Source organism: Sorex fumeus, unplaced genomic scaffold (genome assembly GCF_029834395.1).
Source record: "Sorex fumeus unplaced genomic scaffold, SorFum_2.1 ptg000007l, whole genome shotgun sequence".
Classification (NCBI taxonomy): Eukaryota; Metazoa; Chordata; class Mammalia; order Eulipotyphla; family Soricidae; genus Sorex; species Sorex fumeus.
In genome coordinates this window covers 15373761-15394392 of record NW_026606064.1, presented here as the reverse complement: position 1 = coordinate 15394392, position 20632 = coordinate 15373761, and the positions used below count along the sequence as shown (strand labels likewise).

The 20632-nt window shown below is 40.4% G+C and overlaps 1 protein-coding gene across 4 annotated transcripts in view; it reads right to left on the bottom strand.

Moving 5' to 3' along the window:
- The window catches only part of LRRC4C (leucine rich repeat containing 4C), a 1436015-nt gene that overhangs the window by 199753 nt on the left and 1215630 nt on the right, over positions 1–20632 (bottom strand). For all 4 annotated transcript variants that reach the window (XM_056132091.1, XM_056132083.1, XM_056132106.1 and 1 more), the window contains exon 6: positions 11217–11290. The gene's annotated coding sequence lies outside the window, so the exon portion shown is untranslated. The remainder of the gene's footprint in view (positions 1–11216; positions 11291–20632) is intronic.

Below are 20632 nucleotides of genomic sequence, written 5' to 3'. Positions count from 1 at the left end.
TAAGGGAATTCTTCTTTTGTGTTGATGTATCCCTCTATCAGAAAGTAGATATTTTGACCTCATCAATGGGGTCAAAATTAACAGAACCTTATTATAACCATTACCCGCCCCCCCCGCAAAAAAAAAGAAACAGCTTTAATGTGTTTTACTGTGCTTTGCTTACTAAGTTTTTTCCCCTCTCCTTAAAACATCTCATCTTGAGCTACAGATGATATTTAAGGTGGTAGCTTGAGCCATTTCAGGGAATTATTACAGTTCCCTAGGTATGTCCCATATATACAAGAAGTATATGTTTTATTGCATTTCTATTTATTTTCTTTTGATTTATCTTCTTTTTATGAGTTAAATCTCAGCCAAGAACCTAGAAAGGTAGAAAGAAATTTATTGGGAACTTACTAAAAGTGTTGTGAGATATTAAAAAGAAAATAGGGAAGGAAAGAAGGAAGGAAGACAGGAAGGAAAGGCTGGAGGAAGGAAAACAAAGGGAGAAATAAGAAAAAAAAGGAAAAAAAGAACAAATTAAGAGAAAATATCTCATAATGAAGAACAGAGTTAAGGGTGAGCCCCCCAAGATGTAATAACTAACATTGCAGTTTTATGTTTCCCAAAGTTCTAAACATATTGATTTGGAGTTTTCTTTCTTTTGGGGGGAGGGCGATGGTAGGGGGGGACAGACAGGATGTGGTGGGCTACACTTGGCAGTGTGTGGGCTCTGTGCTCACAGAGTGAATCCTGGCAGTGTTTGCGGGACCATATGCAGTGCTGAAGATTCAAACCAGGCTTGGCTGCGTGAAGTGCCTTACTTCCTGCTCTGTTTCTCTGGCCTTGGAGTTTTCTGATCAGAACTAGTCATCTAACCCCTATGCTCACCCCCACTTGCACCCAACCTGAGAGAAGGTGACTGCTTGAAATGACCATTCTTGTCTTGTTATTAGCGACTACCCACAAACTTTCTGGCTACAAACCACTTTCCTATTGTCCAAGTTCATGTGGTGCCTTTCTGCTTGAAAGTTGGGATGGCGCCTAATTTATGAATTATTTCACGTAAGCAAGTAGATTCTAAATCTATACAGTTTGATTATCAGACTTTATACCATCCTAAGAATGTTACAGTTTAGAACTAGAAAGTATTCTAATGGTCTTCTCTATTCCTTGGGATGTAGGTGAAGATACTGAAATCAGAATAAACTTGCATATTACTGTTTGGTCTTTGGGTTTTTTTTTTGCGGGGGGAGGGTAGGTGTGTTTGAGAAGTGGACACACTGACAGTGACGCTCTTGGTGGCCACTAGGCTGCATCTTTTATGGTGCTGCAGTGGGGGTATGGAGTGCAGATGATGGAACCTAGGCCTCCTTCACTGAAGCACGTGCTCAGCCCGTTGAGCCATCTCACTAAACCTGTTTTTAAAATTTTTTTTAAAGTATGACCTTCTGATGACACCTGCCAGGTAAGTATCGTCCTTCCTTATTTCCATTCAAAATAGCTTAACTTTTGGGTTTTCATACCTTAAAAATTAATAACGGATACTGAATAATAGCCTGTGAGTACCAAGGATAGCTCTAAATGTGTTACAGATGACTGATCATGCGAATCTCCCAACAATTTTATGACATAAGTACAAGTACCACGTTATTTTGGTTTTTTGGTTTTTGTTGTTGTTTGCTTGGTGGAGTGATAGCACAGCGGGTAGGTCGTTTGCCTTGCACTCGGCCGACCCAGGTTCAATTCTTCTGTTCCTCTCCGAAAGCCTGACAAGCTACCGAGAGTATCCTGCCCTCACAGCAGAGTTTGGCAGGCTCCCCTTGGCATAGTCAATATGTCAAAAACAGTAACAACAAGTTTCACAATGGAGAAATTACTGGTGCCCACTCAAGAAAATCCATTAACAAGAGGACAGTGCTACAGTGCTTTTCTTTGTTTGCTTCTTCTTGTTGTTGTTGTTGTTATTGTTTTTTTTTCTCCTTACTTTGGTTTCAGGGCCATACAAGGCTATACTCAGGGATGACTCTTGGCCCTGCACTCAGGAATCACACAGGACCATATGAATCCTACCAGAGTGAGCGAACTGCAAGGCAAGAACCTTACTAACTATACTATCTCTCCAGCCTCCACCCATTTTAATAAAGAAGAACAACAGAGTTGAGGTTTGAAGTAAAGGCACCCAGCTAGAAAGAGACAGCAGTGTAATTTTTCAGTTGGTTTACTCTTTGCAGAAAGCATTATAGTGATTTTCTCATGATTCTGTTCATGCTTAAATAGTGATTGCATTGGAGTATATTTTATATTTCTAATACCTTGCGCATCAATAAGTGAGTTATGTCATTAGGAATTGCCTTTGGTCTTTGTTTTTATTGTAGTTTAGGAACTTGGTTACAATAGTCTTGATATTTATTGTTTAGATATAAAAAGTAACTTCATCTTCACTAGTACCAAACAAAGATCCTCCTTACTGCCCTTCAATAGCTTCTAATCTATAACTTTCTTGCCTCCACCCATGTGCCCACTGCCATTCACTTTTAGTGTTGTAGTTACCAGTTTTGTAATCAAAATCCACGGGTCTATGATCATTTGATACTGTTTTCTTGTTTTCTCTATAGTGATAGCACAGTGGGTAGGGTGTTTGCCTTGCACATGGCCAACCCAGGTTCAATTCCTCCTTCCCTCTCGGAGAGCCCAGCAAGCTACTGAGAGTATCCCGCCCACACGGCAGAGCCTGGCAAGCTCCCCATGGCATATTCAATATGCCAAAAACAGTAACAATGGAGACATTACTGGTACCCGCTTGAGTAAATTGATGAACAACAGGACTACAGTGCTATAGGGCTATATACACCATAGATGAGAGTATCCAATATGTCTCCTTCTCTCTCTGACTTATTTCACTTAACATTATGCCTTTTAGAAAAAATATCGGTAATTATTTTTTCCACTGAATAATACACAGAAGAGAGCTTTTCAGTAATTACTAAATAGAAAATAAGAAAATAGTTCAACTAATAAACTAATTTATTTAGAGGAACATAACTCCAGTGTCAGTGATTGCCGTGTAATAAAACACCCCAACCTTAATAGCTGAAAATGGCAATCATTTGTATTTCTCATGACTCTATATGTTAGTCAGGGATTGTTTTAAGTGGCTCGATTACTTTTATCTGTTAGCTCACCTGGACCAGTCAGAATCCCTGACAGCTCTCACTTCTAACCTATGTTTCTCCTTTCTTTAATTAGTCTTGTCCAAACAAATTTCTTATGGAGTCTAAGACAGCAGGCAGAAAGATAAGACAGCTTTTCAAGTTTTTGTGTAAATCAAATAATCTGGTACGTTTTCTTTGACACTGTATTCCTCTCTTGAGCATTGCCAGATATGGCACTTGTGGCTCCTAAAATATTGCTGATGAGGCCCCAAACTCCACAAACAACAGGACAAGCCATCCCCAAAATTTAAAGAGCAGCAGCAGGCCACTATAAAGTTACATGACAAGGGAAAGAGTTGAATGACCCAGTTTCAACCTCTGGCTCTGCTGTTTCTCAGTGAACCTCAGAGAGTGACCCTGAGAAGCAGTGTGAAGAGGAGTAGCCCCTAAGCACCCAGGAGTGCCCCCCAAAACAAACCCAAAAAGTTCCATGACAAAAGAAAATGAGAACAAGGATGACTCAGGATGATCATGGCAATCAACCACCATTCCATCCCTTTTAAATAATAAGCATCTGTAGAAATTCCTGGAGATTATAAGAGAGAAAGTTCCCCAGGTAAGGGGTCAGTTTTCTTTTTTATCTCAACAGATGTATTTAATTTCCTGTGATACACCAAGTATTATAGACATTTTTGCTAACTGCTCTACTGACCCACTATCCCAGTCTCCATCTGTTCGATATGTCAGATATGTATAGTAACATTCAGATGTCTCTCGTCTGCCCCTTTGTCTGCTGTTTCACCCAAAGGAAACACTCTTAGCTTTCCCTGTGGATTTGAGCTATTATTTTCTCTTACCTACCCCATTCCCTTTCTGGTACCACTAGCTTCTGAATTAGAAAATCTCATTAGAGCATTTAAAGGAAGAAACACTACAGGAAAAAAAAAGTTCCATGTGTAACTAAAACAAGAAGAAAAAAAAAACAGCGAAAACTATCCATGATGAACGAATGAAGGATTCATATTCTAAACCCACAAATGGGTTTGAGACAGTGGGGGAGGGGGGAACCTAAAGACAAATAACTACTTTAAACTATGTAAATAGCACAAATCTTTGCTTTGTGATCTCTGAGTACAGCCCCATCAAATGTATAAATGATTATCTGTTTGGGAGGCACAAGTAGCAAAGATAGTAGATATGTTAATTACATGCAATGCTGATATCATACAGTTAAAATTTTAGCTGAAATAAGTGTAAAAGCTGGTGAAATAGCAGAGGCAGCAGCTACGGCGAGTGAGGGCAGTCCCAGAGACACTCACAAATAGAAACCTAAATATGCTCAAGGCTTTGTGAGTGTTATGGTACAGTTGACAGGTGCAGGATTACCCATTCTTCAGCCAGAGGGCAGACAGTGATATATATATACTCCAAAAGAAAATTATCTGTGGCCCTAAAAGATTAGGAGGGCTAAATGTAAACGAAAAGATGAACACAGCAATAGGAGAGATGCTACGATCCTTAAATGCCAGGTATAGATTGAGCAAGTCCAAACATTTTGAAAATAGTCTTCATATATTCTCTCTAAAAGGATTACAAATGAGATTTGGAAAGGAAGGATGCCTGGAGAGGGACACTTCTTGAGGGTAGATACTTTCTTACTCTGTACTCACTAGACACTGTGATAATTATTTTTTTATAAGTGACTCCAAGTGAAAGAAACAATTGCCTGACAGTTCAGTGATCATTTCTGAATCACTTAGGTCCGATGATGTGTTTGAAATCCCGTATAGATGGTGATGTGAACATTCACATAACAGAATCTCCTCCTCTACGAGAGATGAATTTGTGAATAGAAGCTACAGTGTGGTATTGTGTGTGTGTGTGTGTGTGTGTGATGTGTGTGTGTGTGCTATCTAAATTAGGATTCTTTGCACCGAGGAGAAAATTGCCCGTAAAGGTATCTTTAAAACTCCACCAGGAATAAGTAGATGGTGTGAATCCAGTTGTGTAATTTGGGGAGACAGCTGCATTTTATCTGGCTAAATCAGCACTTGATACTAAACAACTCTTAAAGAATGTCACTTTCTTCTAGCATGAGCCATGCACTGCAGATTCAAGAAATGATAGTCTGTTTCCACTACCATATTACTATTGTGTTTTCGGGAAATGAAGTGCATGGGTTTCAAAATTCAGTTCTCTTCCCAGTGAAGATGCATGAGCACATCTGTGATTCTAGACTTCTAGTCGATTGGAGAACACCTGTTCAAATGCTGTTAAACAATCTGCATTTTTAAATGTCCAGGTTTCTAACATGCACAGCATTTTTGAGGGAAGCAAATGACTATCTAGAAGAAGCTTCTGATGCAAAATAGTAAGATCTATTGTATATTTTACAGGAAATGAAAATACCTTTATTGCTTGAATATAAGAATTTCCCAAAATGGAAAATAAGCCTATAGAAAGAAATATTATTCATAGATGACATTCAAGATGAAAAGGAATGGAGAATCTTTTATTCACCATTATACAGATTTTTTAACCCATCAGCAGCTGTTTGAGTTTTGAGGGAAATGAAATATAAATATTTCTGTAGGTAAAAATCACAAGGTATGATTTGCAGTGATAGTCTTAGACTGAATAGAGTGAATGTTAGATGTCTAAGGAAGTCATTGGGAGGAACTGTATAACAGATTTTAGCTAACAATTTTCCTGAAAATAAATTGTCATAGAAATGTTAAGTAATGGCTATGGAGTTTTCCAGTGGGGGAAGATGGTGAGAAGGGACGAAGAAGTGGACTAGAAGATACATAAGGGCAGTGGTGGTAGTGAGGTGCAATAACTGTGTAGGTCAAAGCCATAAGAATTAACAATATCATAACCATGTTACCTAACCAATGGTAAATAAATTTAAAACAAAAAGTTGTCAGATTGCAGAGTGATCCTGATTTCCTGATCCCTGAAGGAAATTTATTAAAGAAGATTTATACATGGCCTATATCACTAATTACCAGGGATCATGAAGATCACGACCATCCTGTTGTTTGTCGATTGCCTCGAGCAGGCCCCAGTAACGTCTCCTTCATCCTAGCCCAGAGATTCAAGGCTCTTTCAGGGTTAGGAGAATGAGACCCATCATTGTTACTGGTATTTGGCATATTGGTTATGCCACGGAGAGGTTTGCCAGACTCTGCCATGTGGGCAGGTTACATTCGGTAGCCTGCCAGGTTGTCCAAAGTAAGAATGAGATAATAAGATGTCAGCTTCCGGGAGCTGGGTTTTATAGTCTCTGGGTCTTGGCCGTTGATGGGATTACATGGCACCAGGGGGCCAGTTGGTGGGTGTGACCCCTGCCTACTGGAATATGGAGGATCTGGGTGGAGGATGCTCAGCCCTGATCCGAGCAGGCTTAGAGATCTCATCCCCGGAACCCACATGCCTTTGTTCCTCTGCTGGTACGTTCATGCGTGTGGAGAGTGGTCTCAGCATGGTGGTGGCTGGTTCTGAAGGTCTTCGGCTGCTGGAGCCCTGGTCGGGGCGGGGAGGGAAACTCAACCTGCTCCCCTCCAAGGGGCCCCAGCAAGGACAGCCAGGCATGAGACTCAAAGTCATAAAGAGACATCCCCTTGATAAGGACAAAAAGAGAGCAGGTATGGTCATATTAGGAATGTGGCCCTAAAGAAAAGAGTATTATCAGTAGGGAATGTCAGCAGGGTGGCCTAGATTGTGCTGGTAACCTGAATTTAGAGCCTACTTGATAATCTAGAAGACTGGGCACTCTAGCATTCTCCCCTCTATTTTGATGTTGGGGTTTCAGTACCATGTGTTTTTACCAAAAAAAGGTTTTAATGAGTCCATTATAATGAGGACACCATTGCCCTTTGACCTCCAGATATTAAACTCATCCTTCCTTCAGTATAGACACAAACTCACTTCAGCCTGTCATGTGTGTGTACAATGAATGGAAAAGAATGCTGCATCTTTGTTAGTAAGTATAGACAAATTCAGACCACAATCCACTAAGAAGATCTCCCAATTCTGGACACAGACTTCTTATGAAAAATACTTGATCTTGGCTTGATTGGGTCCTTCCCTTTCTCTGTCCCTTGACAGGCCTCAATGTGACTAACGGGATCTGCCTTATAACCTTCTTGTCAGATTTGTTTCCTCTAGGCTTGAGGCCATCAAACTACAGATGGTGATTAATATTGATGCAAGCAGATAGATAGGGAAGGCTCCCTGCAACAGTAATGAAATCCCTTGGGAGTGATAAAATCAACTAGCCCTAAGTCTGTCAGGATCTATCTTGTGGATACAGAAACTAAGGCCTGATGAGACCTTTGCCTGGCTCCAGCACAGACCCAGAAAAGACTGGAAACCCCTCCACCTCTGCCCCCTAGAGAAATTGCAGCAAAAACAAAGAATTTCAAAGAAGACCATCAAGTAATCCAAACTCTATTCCTCTTGGCAACCACCCTGGCAATGGAATGTTACCTAGGTAGAAAGCCTGATATGGGACAGCTGAAGCATGAACATATGCTGCCTGAGCCCATGTGGTGCTTGTGTGCAAGTGTCAAGGGCTAGCACATGTGGTGTCTGATACCTGTGTCAACCGCATCTCTGCTCTTGAGATCAGTACTAGCCTTTCCCGCTGTTCCTGGAGTGGCAGAGGTGGTTCAAGAGTAAGTGACTGTCTCTTTCTTCTCTGCAACACATATGTTATCCTTGGAGCCCACAATCACCAAATGGAGCCAGAGACGCAAATGAATGAGGCGTTGTATAGTCCTCTGAATAGTCCTCTACCTCACACTTCTTGATTGCACTGGACTCCATTTGACACTCCAGAATAAGCAGGAAGTAGCTGATCCATCCCATGTCCCATCTCCTCTGACTGTAGTCAGATTTCATCTTTGAGAGAGAGATTGAAAGAGGAAGATTCAAGTTTCCCCTTGCCAGTTGCTGCTTGCGACTCTATTTTAGCTATTTCCCCTTCACATTCTAGACACACTGCTAAGTTCCTGAGCTCTTTCTGAGAATTGGAAGTAAACAGATTCCCAATATCATAAATCCTAGCCCAGAGGCACTGATGTGTCTAAAGGAAACCCTCCAAGGGCATCTCTTTTCACTGTGCTTGTGAAGACCTACCCTGCTAATGTCTTTTCCAAAGAGAGGGTTAAAGGTCAATCATTGGTACTTTAGGACTGGAGCAATAGTACAGCGGGTAGAGCATTTGGTTGCCTTGCACAAGGCTGACCCGGGTTTGATTCCCAGCATCCCATATGGTCCCCTGGGCACCACCAGGAGTAATTCCTGAGTGCTAAAGCCAAGAATAACCCCTGTGCCTCACCGGGTGTGACCCGAAAAGAAAAAAGTCCTTGGCCCTTTATTATTTTTCATCACTAACCTAAGTGACCTTCCCCTTTCACCTCACAACCCTTCTCCAAGTGTTGCAGGCAGAGAAGTGGGCCTTCCTGGCCACAAGATTTTCCTTTAATAGCAAAACAAAAGCAATATAAAGAAATTGCCCAATCCTTGGTCCTGAAACAGCCCCAAGTCATGAACTCCTTAGCCCTTTAAAATGCAATTATTGAGCTCTTTTGAGATGGAGAAAAGGAGGAAGTACTTAAAATGTAGTAGATCCCCTTGAAAAAGGAAGTATTTCAGGGGAAACTAATTGTCTTGATAAGAACATGAAAAGAACGTGAAGAAATCAAGGCCTTTCCCCTAGGTGACACACAGACTCAACCAGGAATTGTTTAGATGAACCCCTACTACAAAAATCATCTTAAGGTCCCATTTGTTGCCACCTCGTCTTACTGTACTACACACTTTAAGCCCAATGAAAAGTGCTCAGCCTTCCCCCTTAGTTAAGAAAATATAAAAAGGAGGGTTTTTTTTGCCTATCTCTATAATACTAGCTAAGAGATCCCTCCCAAACCATAGAAGCCTTACTGCCCCTTCCCTTTTCTTTCTAATTTTTTATATAAAAATATCTTATTAATTCAGTCATTAAACATTTTCCCATACTTCAATTTGACTACTGGAAGAAAAGAGCCTAAACACAATGTAACACTACCAAAGGGTATTTAATCTATGCCTGGAAAATAAATTACTCAAGGCCAGAGAGATAGACCAAGATAGACCACCTTGCTTGCATGAAGGCAACTTGGTTTAGATCTCTGGAATCACACAAGTTCCCCATGCTCACCAGGAGTGACTGCTGAGAACAGAGCCAGGAGTAACCCTGAGCACAGCTGGGTGTGGCCCCAAAGCCAACCAACCAACCAACCAAACAACAACAACAACAACAACAAGTCTATTACTATTTTCTTTAATCTCTTCTTTCTGTGGATCCTCAACAAAGAAATTAGAAAGTAAAAATTTCTTTCCACAAGAAAATTTGTCTTTGTTTTACTCTTTCTCATAAAATTCGAAAACTAAAATCATTCTTCCTTATCTTGACCGCCTCAAGAAACCTAACCCTTTATTTAGTTGTTCAAGTAAGACAGTGTTCTTCAGCCTATGAACCCATGGGGTATTTTATTGTTCATTCCATGCCCACATCTCTAGATGGAATAGATCCATTCTAAATTTGTGCTTCCCTGTTCAGTTTTTCGATAAGGATTAAACAAACAAACATACACACAAAAACAACTCTTTTTTTTTTCTTGTGTTAGTATTGAAAGCTGATGGGTTACCCAGTAATGAGTTTCTGTGAAATAATAAAACTTAAGAAATCTCTCAGACCTCAAGTATATCAAAGGCATGAGGAATACCAGGAGTTTGTGATGGAAATCCTCAGCTTTTTGCAGATGGAGAAGCTGAGGCACTTCTGAAGAGAAAGACCGTACCCCTTAGAAAAAAGGAAGATATAGGAGTATCTAAGTCACAATAAACATTGAAGAGGGCTCTAGAGCACCAGCTTTCCTTGTGACAACATCAAGATTAACTTTTATGTCTAGAGGGAACATTAGACCAAGACAGCGTGGAGAAATTATTACATAAAACGTTCTCCCAAAAGCCATCCTCTGCTTTTTTTTCCACTCTGGAAAAGCTAGTGTTTAAGATTACAAGTCTCTCTCACTTGCTTTCTCTGTGTCTCACCTTATATTTCTCTAAGTAAATTTCTTTCTGTAATACTATTTACTTCCCTATTTCTTTTCTCCCAAAATTCTTTTCTGCAAAGAAAAACAATGTTACTAGAAAGTCTGTGTCAAGGTGAGGACTGACTTTCCTTTTCCTTAAAAAAAAAAGCAAATCCTTGCTCCCTCCTGAGTCCATGGCTCCCAAGAAATTGGGTAGATGGGACCAGTTGTCACCCATGCATAAGCGGACTCCAGATACAGAAGGACAGTTGTCTTTTGGAGCTGGTAGGACAAGATAGTCCATGCCACAAAGATGCTGAAAGGTGATTTTACCAGTCCTGACCCAAGCAAGGCATTTCCCCTGGTGAGAAAGAAGAATGGAACAGAAAGGTGGAAGCACTGTTTTCTCAAGACCACCCTCTGGCTCCCCACTTCACTCAAGTTATCCACAACATAATCAAGATGATTGCTTCGAGAATATGAGTTTGCTGTCTTCCAACCTGCCAGTTTGTTGTGAAGGAAACTCTTGTGCCACCCAGCTAGCAGTGGTACTAGATTGTTTCTGTTCCAATTATATAGGAGGTTGACAACCTCTTAATAAATTAATCTTTACTCATTTCTCTTTTCAATCTTTCTGATACTGTTATTTGTCCAGTGTCTCTGAAGAACCAGAGCATTTCAATCTACTTCCTGATATTCTACAAAGGAAATGACATCAGTGTCTTCTTACAGTGATGTCTGTGTGACTATTTTTATTGTGAAATAAAATCTGAACAGAAATTAACTTTGAAGAAGTCCTTTTATGTCAACTCTACAAAAGAAAATCAATGATGGTGTTTGATTGTCAAAGCTTTTCTTAGTCCTTCAGCCTTTCTACATTTCAACCCTGTTGAGACCATCAACTCTAACAAGTGCTAGACTTTGGTAGACTCCTTATAACAAAATTTCTTAGATAGAATTATCTCAATTTGTACACCCTCACACCTAGAAAATTTCCTACCTTAGGCAATGATCTCAAAGTCCAAATGCATTATTTTTTTCTTTGTTGGTCATGATGTTGGGAATTTCCAGGTCCTGTCAAAAGACAAACATTTTGTAACTTCTGTTATTCCCAATATAATTTTTTCCTTTATTGACAATATCCTTGCCAATCCAAGATACACAAAAAGACACTGAATTGGAGGATAGGAAAACAGTACTAATAAATATATATATATATATATATATATATATATATGTGTGTCTTTTTCCTTTATGAAGCCCAGAACTTTTAGTCTAAAATAAAGTTTTCTTTCTATCGCAACATGCGATCACTTTATTTAGTGAAACTTTTGTTTATCTTTATTTATCAAGGGTTGGATAAACTTTTGTTTATCTTTATTTATCAAGGGTTTATCTTTATTTATCAGGGTTGGATTCAATCTAAAACTTTATATGGTCCCTTAAGACCTGCCAGTAATGACGCTGAGCACTGCCATATGTGACCCCCAATATACACACACATATATGTACACATATAAATGAACATCATTACACTCACTGCCATATTATTCATAAAGCAAATCATGTAAACCTATGTGTACAAATAGAACCGGAATAGAATGATGATTGTCAGAGCCTGGTAAGCAGGGGAAATGGGAAGATATTGGTCAAGGGTGTAGTCTTCCAATATATGATTATGTTCTAAAGATCAAATGTACAGTGTGGCCACTATAGTTAATAATACTGTCTTATATATGTAAAAATATTAAGTAATAAATCTTAAATATTGCCCCCCCCACACATACATAAATGCATAAACACAAATGATAATTTGTGAGGTTGTGTAGGTGCTTACAAACTTTGGGGTAGTTCCTCCACAATATACTTATATTTTCCTGTCACCTCACACCAATGTTGCACATAAATTGTACCTACATAAAGTTAGAAAATTGTAACAAAGAAATATGGAAAAAATACATTTGGAATTTCACTTTATTACTTTTATTTTTATTATTTGTTATGGTTTTAAGGATATATTTTTAGGGCTGGAATCAGGGTTGGGAGAGACTGGTATTAAGGATTTAGTGTTAATGTTAAGTGTGGTCTGGAGTGATAGCACAGCAGTAGGGCATTTGCCTTGTGCACAGCCAGTCCGGCCCAGCCGCGTTCGATTCCTCTGCCCCGCTCGGAGAGTCTGGCAAGCTACCGAGAGTATCTCGCCCGCACGGCAAAACCTGGCAAGCTCTCTGTGATGTATTCAATATGCCAAACACAGTAACAACAAGTCTCACAATGGAGATGTTACTGGGCCCGCTTGAGCAAATCGATGAACAACGGGAGGACAGTGCTACAGTGCTACAGGCATATATTCATCATGAGGGTTAGAGTCAGGGTTTAGATTTAGGATTAGAAACTATAATTAGAAGAATATAAGAGATTAGGGTTATTATCATTAATAATGGGATTTGAGTCGAGTTATGGTAGGTTTAGTTAGGGTGGAAGGTTAGAGTTACGTATTTGGATTTGGATTTTATTTAAAGTTATAGGTATGAGTATAAGGTAAAGGTAAAGGTAAAGGCCCTCCCGTTGATCATCGATTTGCTCGAGCGTTATGAGTATATTTAGAGTTTTGTTTAGACTAGACAATAGTGTTTTGGTAGGGGGTAGGGTTAATTTTGAGATGGGGCTAATGTTAGCATTAAGACTTAGGGTTTTAGGGCTGGGGGTACTGAGTTTTATTATTGTTAGTATTTAGGACTAGGGCTAGTTTTAGAATTTGGATTGGGTATTAGGATTCACAATGGAGTCTGTGCTACATTTTTTTTAGGATTGGGGTTTAGGGTAAAGAGTATGTTTAGGATTAGATTACTGTTAGAATTGGATAAGGTTTTAGGGTGAAGTTTAGGGCTTACTTTAATTCTTAGAAATTGTTTTTACTCTAATTTTTATGAGTGATTCTTCCATTTAAAAAATGTTCTTCCTGGGCTGGAGCAATAGGACAGTGGGTAAGGCATTTGCCTTTGATGCGGCCAACCCGGATTCTTCCTAGCATCCCATATGGTCCCCTGAGCACGCAAGGGTAATTCCTGAGCACAGAGCCAGGAGTAACCCCTGTGCATTGCCGGGTATGACCCAAAAAGAAAAAAAAAACACAAAAAAAACCTTCTTACTGATTTTAAGGCATGAATTAAGAAGGGCAATACTTGTTTTTTGTGTGTTTTTTTTTTTTTACTTTCTAGTCATAATTCTGCTTTTCTCTAAAGATCTTGAATGGAAGAAAGTTTATCTTTAAAATGTCTGTCCTGGCTTTTTGTATCTCTTATTTTTATTTTCTGTGATCTGAGTGACTGTCTTAAGTACTTCAGTTCTTTAGAAAGAAAAATACTTGCATATAGGGTATCTTCACATATAGGACATAAGTGACAATTTAGTTCAATATAATTTATTCATTTAAATAAAATAAACAAAACATACTAATATTTTAATAGCAAATTTAATTGGGATATATATATATATATATATATATATATATATATATATATATTTAAGTCAGGAATAGAAGTGAGGGGCACCAGATCACCTAGTGAATTAAACTGGTCATTTTAAATTGCACGCATCAAAAAGGCATGCAGTCAAAGTCAGCAATGAGATGGATGGTGGTGGCAGATAATAGGACATAAAAGGAGCCAGCCCCCAGATAAACATCTCTTTGCCCCCCCCCACCTACTCCTAGACAGAGTGCAGAACAGTGCCCACATGGCCATAGTCGGTGACCAAGGAAAGCCAAGTAGACAGGTAACCTCTAGGTTATAGTCACATTTGAGGCCAAGAGAGAGCACAGAACAGGAAGCCCAAATGACGAAATGTGGGTGACTGGGTCCAGGTGCAGATTTCAGACCAGGTGTGTATGCACTGAACAGAGCATGGCTAAGTAAGGCCACAGCACACTGGAGGTGAGCAAACAGTCAGTGCAGGGATAGGTCAAGGATGTTGTACTTTACTCCTGACATGGAAGACAGAGACAGTGACTTCTTAGACCGGTATAAAAGAGAGCCCTGAACCTTGGGGAGGGACAGTGCCATCTATTAAAACTTTAACTTGGGCTGGAGTGATAGCGCAGCAGGTAGGGCTTTTGCCTTGCAAGCGTCCAACATGGCCGACCCGAGTTTGATTCCTCCGCCCCTCTCGGAGAGCCCAGCAAGCTACCGAAGTATCTCGCCCGCATGGCAAAGCCTGGCAAGCTACCCGTGATGTATTCGATATGCCAAACACAGTAACAATTGTCACAATGGAGGCGTTAGTACGGCCCGCTCGAGCAAATAGATGAACAACCGGAGGACAGTGGCAGTGACATACTTTAACTTCTTAAGCATCTGAGTTTTTTTTTTCTCTTTTCCTAATCTTTAATTTCAACTGTTTGTACTCACTTTATTTAGGCTATTTATTATATATAGCATGCCATTTGTCTTTTCCTTAGTAAACCAGTCTGTGGGTGTCTTGGTTTTGATTTTTCAGACAACACAAAAATATATAATATGTGGGTTAAATCTGTATTCCATTTTCTTAAAATTTTTATTAGTGAAATACCATGAGGTACAGTTGTAGACTTACAGTTTTTTGTGCTTGTGTTCGCTTCGGCAGCACATATACTAAAATTGGAATGTTATAATTTTTTGTGCTTGGGTTTCAATTATACAATGATCAAATACCCATCCCTCCACCAGTGTTCATTTCCCACCACCATGGATCCCAGTATCTCCCCCTCCATCCCACCCTGCCTTTGTGGCAGGGCATTCCCTTTAGTTCTCTCTCTCCGTTTGGGTGTTGTGGTTTGCAAAAGAGGCAATGAGTGGCAATCATGTTTGGTCTACTTTCAGCAAGCATCTGAGTTTTTTATGCAAATTTGTCACACAATACTGAAGAATCCATGGGCTCAGGAATGCATCCATATTGGCAGCAACATTTTTAGTGCCCAGCATGGAGCATCCGTATGGAAAGGCACAGAGACATAGGATCAGAGAAATAGCAGGATCACACAGTGAATCAGAAACAGCCAGCAGACCAGTAAACCCAAGACGTTAAAAGGCACCTTTTTTCATTTTTTTGCTATTCTCTTTGAAACTTAAAGAATATGGGGCAGAACAAAATACTTGGACTCTATTTGTTAGGGTGGCCTGGGCTTTCAAAAATGGAAAAAAAAATGGGACTCATTTCACGATGAACAAAAATAATATGGACAAATGCCTCCCCTCAACCAAACTTAAGGCATGTCCCTTCTTCAGCACAGATTTCTTTACCTGACAAACTACTGGCAAAACTTTAATTTGATAAATAGAAGGTGGGATTTGCTAGACAGATGGAAAGTAGAACAAGCATATTATGCTCGGCCATTGTATTTAGTCTCCTCTTCCACCACAGAGATTTGTTCATCCAATCCAAACATGTTATTCTTCTTTGAAAAATCCCCTTAAGTGGCCAAAGATAAATTTTACAGACTCACAGGGGCAAAAACACCAAAGCCAAAACAAAACTTCTCTTTGGACAATGGTCACAGTTTTTACTGTTTAGTTCTGTAGTTATAGCACAGCGGTAGGGCGTTTGCCTTGCACACAGCCAACATGGCCGACCCGAGTTCGATTCTTCCGCCCCTCTCAGAGAGCCCAGCAAGCTACCGAGAGTATCTCGCTCTCACGGCAGAGCCTGGCAAGCCACCCGTGATGTATTCGATATGCCAAACACAGTAACAACAAAATCTCCAATGGAGACGTTACTGGGCCTGCTCCAGCAAATCGATGAACAACGGGAGGGCCTTTACCTTTACCTTTTAGTTATAGTAAATCCCTGGAGTAGGAAAGAAAAGCATTTGATCTAAGATGGAAAAAGAGCATTGCTCAAACTCTTAACAGACAAACTTTTAGCCTGTAGGGGGTAGAATGGGGGATTATACCTCTAAAAAAAAAAGGCTTTAAACATGGCCACATCTCTAGCTCATACAAGTAAGATGATGAAATGGAAAATTAGGTTTTAAAGATATCTGCTTATTTTATTTTCCTTAACGAGAATATTGACTACTTCAGTTCTAACCTTTTCTAAGAGTGACAGGTTTTGCCCACATTAACACAAGGATGCAGTCATTCGGATCTCAGTTCTATGGATCTTGCCATGTCCATGAATGTATTAAATTTTTCCTCTATAATTGCTAAGGAAGCAACAAATTTAGGATTTGTTGTGGTATAAAAGCAAGTAACTTCACGATTTGCTGTGGTGAGAAAAACAAATGGTGCCTTCATTTCTGCAAAGGAATTCTTTATTTGTCTCTCTGCCCTAAGAGAAAAATTGGTTAATTTAGGTTTTGGCTTTTCAGAAAAAGTGGTAAAATTAATTTTTTTGCTCTCTCAAGGAGAAAAAAAAAGGATTTGTATTTGAACAGAATATACCGGTTTTTGGTTCTGCTTTGATAAGAGGGATAAATTAAAAAAATAAAGTTTTTTGTTTGTTTGTTTATATACTTCTCCAGTCTCTAGCTAAGCAGCTTCTTACTGTGTGCTTAGCAATGGTTTTAGATAATAGCAGATCATCATAAGACCCCCAACCTTGGAGGTGGTCTCCAAGAGCCAGAATACAAGCAATTTTCAGGTTCCAGCTTCACTGAGGTCCCTGATAGGGGTGTGGGGGAGGGGGTGGGGGGTAGAGCTCAAAGTTTTGCACTTAAGCTGTGTGTTTTTGCTGATTTCTTGTCACTTATTTAGGAAACAGCCACAAGAGTATGGATTCTTATACCAGGTCATGGCTTTAAGGACCACTATACATCAGACTGATTTTTATCCTGTGTCCCATAAGACATAAGAAAAGTTCTGCTTTCCCCCACAATTCAGTCATTGCTTCCAAATCCAACGTAGTGTTGAACCCCACCAGGGAAATACTTGGTAGGAGTAGGGAAACATAGATTTCAGATACAACAAATACAGGCTAGAGCAATAGCACAGTGGGTAGGGCATTTGTCTTGCATGCAATCAACCCGGGTTCGAATCCCAGCATCCCATATAGTCCCCTGAGCACAGCCAGGAGTAACTCCTGAGTGCAGAGCCAGGAGAAAACCCTGTGCATCGCGCTGAGTGTGACCGAAAAATAAAAACAAAACAACAACAACAACAACAACAACAAAAATAATAGACACAGCAAATAACTAAGGCACTTTCTCCAGGAAATTCTAAATAATTCCCAAGATACTTTTCTTTAGAAAGAGTATGCTATTTATTCAGTCACTGATTAGCTGATTGAATTGGGCATGAACTCGATCTTACTTTTTTTTTCATAATTTTATTTATTATTTTTTCTTCTTATATTTATTTATTGAATAACTGGAAAAAGTTACTAAGCTTTCAGGGTTAAGTCTCAGTCACACAATGATCAAACACCTCTCCCTTCACCAGTACTCATTTTTCACCATAAAGAACCCCAATATACCCCCCTCCCACCCCTTCCAATGCCTGTGAGGCAGATGATTTCCACTTAACTATTCTCTACATTAATTACATTCATTATTTCGACAAAAGATGCACCATTATTGTTTAGAATCCCCCCCCCCCAACAGTCAGAATTGCTGAAAAGGCATTGTGAAATACTTTTTTCTATAGCTGGTTATGAGAATCATATAATCACGCATGGCCGCAATAGCAGCCTTGCGATTTTGGATTTCTGTAAAGAGCCAGATAATTACGAGATTGATTTCTGTGCATCTGGTGTTATGGCTATGCTGGAGAGCCACTCGTGGGGGCAACTCATGACCTTGGTAGAGCATAAAGGACAAGTCAGTACCGCCCCCCCTTCCCATGAGACTGCAGTTGCCCCATCAATGCCAGCTCATACCTGGCTTTCCAATAAGCTCTGCGGAGGCGGCCACCTTGCTGCTGGGAGGGAAAAAGGCAGAAGGGAGCAACACCCTTTCCCTCCCGGGGAGGCATGGCACTCTAGTTTAACGCATGGCCCATTCACTTTTCTGCCACAACTTGCCAGGCTCTGGATTAAGTCCTTTTGCCTCTGAAGCCATGACTGTGCCAGAGAGCCGCTCGTGGGGGGCAACTTGTGACCTCAGTAAGGTGTGAAGGATGAGCCGGTACCACCCCCTTCCCATGAGACTGCAGTTGCTTCGTCACTACCAGCTCATACCTGGATTTCTAAAAAGCTCTGAGGTGGCAGCCACCTTGTATGCATTCTAGATGCATTTCTTCCAAAAGCCACTGGGTTTTGAGATTTGTTTCTGAAGTCTCTGGGATCATGGCCATTAATTAGCTTGATCAGAAGCCAGAGAAGCTGTTTGTAGGCGGTGACTTTGGGTCTTGCTGGGATGGGGAGGAAAGGGCTGGTTCCACCCCCATCTGGTGTGGCCCCACATGCCTCATCACTGCAGGCCTAAACCTGACTGTCCAGTGGCCTCTGGAGGATGGTGGTCACCAGGCCGCCAAGGGGAACAGGCCAAGGTCATGAAACCTATTCCCACCTGGAGTGGCCCAGAGCCAGTAATCTACTGCAGGAACAGGATGCATTTCTGCCAAAAGCTTTTGGGTTCCGAGATTTGTTTCTGATTCTCTGGGATCATGGCTATTAAGCAGTTCGATCAGGAACCAGAGAGGCCATGCCTCCAATTATATAGCTGAGCCAGAGGTGGTTTGTGGGTGTGTCTCCCACATACCTAACTTTTGGCCGTTTACTTTCTTGGTAAACTTTGCCCCAAGTTTTTGGGGTCTGGCCAAAGGCACAGCAGCAATTTTGGGGTATCTGAAAGCCTGACGGTGCCATCAGGCTGCTGATGCACTCTCCTCACAGGTACAAATTGACCTGCTGGCGGCACCATACCCCCCAATTCCCAGGATACCTTGCAGCTTCGAAAGTGATAATGATCTCTCCTTCTCTGCAGACATAACTCAGCAGATCACCAAAGTGGTAGGGATAAAGTACTTCTATTCTGCCTGGGAACTCAATCATCAGGAAAGATAGAAGCAATGAATAATTCTTAAAAGTACCATTGTAGCACTGTCCTCCCATTGTTCATTGTTCATCGATTTGCTCCATCGGGCACCAGTAACGTCTTCATTGTGAGGCTTGTTACTGTTTTTGGCATATCGAATATGTCACTGGGAGCTTGCCAGGCTCTGCCAGTAAGCTCAGTGATAGTACAGCAGGTAGGCATTTGCCTTGCACACAGCCGATCCGGGTTTGATCCCAGCATCCCATATGGGCTCCTAAGCACCACCAGGAATAATTTCTGAGTGCAGAGCCAAGAGTATCCCCTGAGCATTGTTGGGTGTGACCCAAAAAGCAAAAATAAATAAATAAACTGAACATATTCATTGAAATTTGCAATCATATAAATTCTTAAAAGTACAGGGTAAAAAAAACTAAGGCAGGAAACTCCTCAGGAATATCAATAGGTTCTTGTTTTGGCTTTAATTCATTTGAGCATTGCTTTCTCCACAAACTGGGTCTCCGTCCCTCTGAAGTTCTCTGGGTAAGGCCTTGTATTGGAAGGAACCTGTTACTTCACTCAGAGAGTTCCTTGTTGTAGAAGCATGCTCTTTTCCTCAGTTCTTTCCAACAGGCTCTGAGAAATTATATCACACCTGGGCAAATTATTAGGAGCCGTTTTTATTATTTGCCAGAGATGTTTCCATACCTAGGAAGGTTAAGTGTACATGCAAGAAAAGAGCATGGAGTGGAGCTCAAGCATTGAGATAGAGTCACATAGACCAGAATTAGCATTGGACATCCGTTGATTATTGATTATACTTTAGGAGAACAGCAAATCCTTTGTTGCTGAAATTTATGGAGACAATCAGGCAAAGATATAGGTGGAATAGAAATGAGCCAGTAATCATCAGTTGAATTAAAAAAAATTTATTTGAGTGTTGTCTGCACAAAAGACAAAGAGACATTAATGAATAATATTAAAATAAGGAGTAACAATAAAGTTGAGTTTTATAAAAGACATTATATGGTATGTTATACAGATAAACTGGAGAAGACCAGGGACCACAAGCACACTACAATAGTAAGGAGTTTGCCTTGCATGCCATTGACCTAAATTAAATCCCTGGAATACTATATGGTTCCCTGAGCACCACCGGAATAATCCCTGAGCTCAAAGGCAGGAATAAACCCTAAACGGAGTTGATATACCACCAAAACCAAACAAACAAAATAATGGAGACGATCAATTGGACCTAGAAGAGCAATTAGAAAACGGAAAATGCATGAGGCTTTTCAATGACAGAGATTTTGAAATTAAATAGAGATGAGTATTAGGAATGTTAGACTTCTACCACTTAGCCATGTGTTAGAATATAGAAAATTTGCCCATATTCTATTATATGTTTGGGGTCTGGTTGTACTTGTACAAGTACAGGTTGTACTTGCCTTGCCTGTGGCCAAACCAGG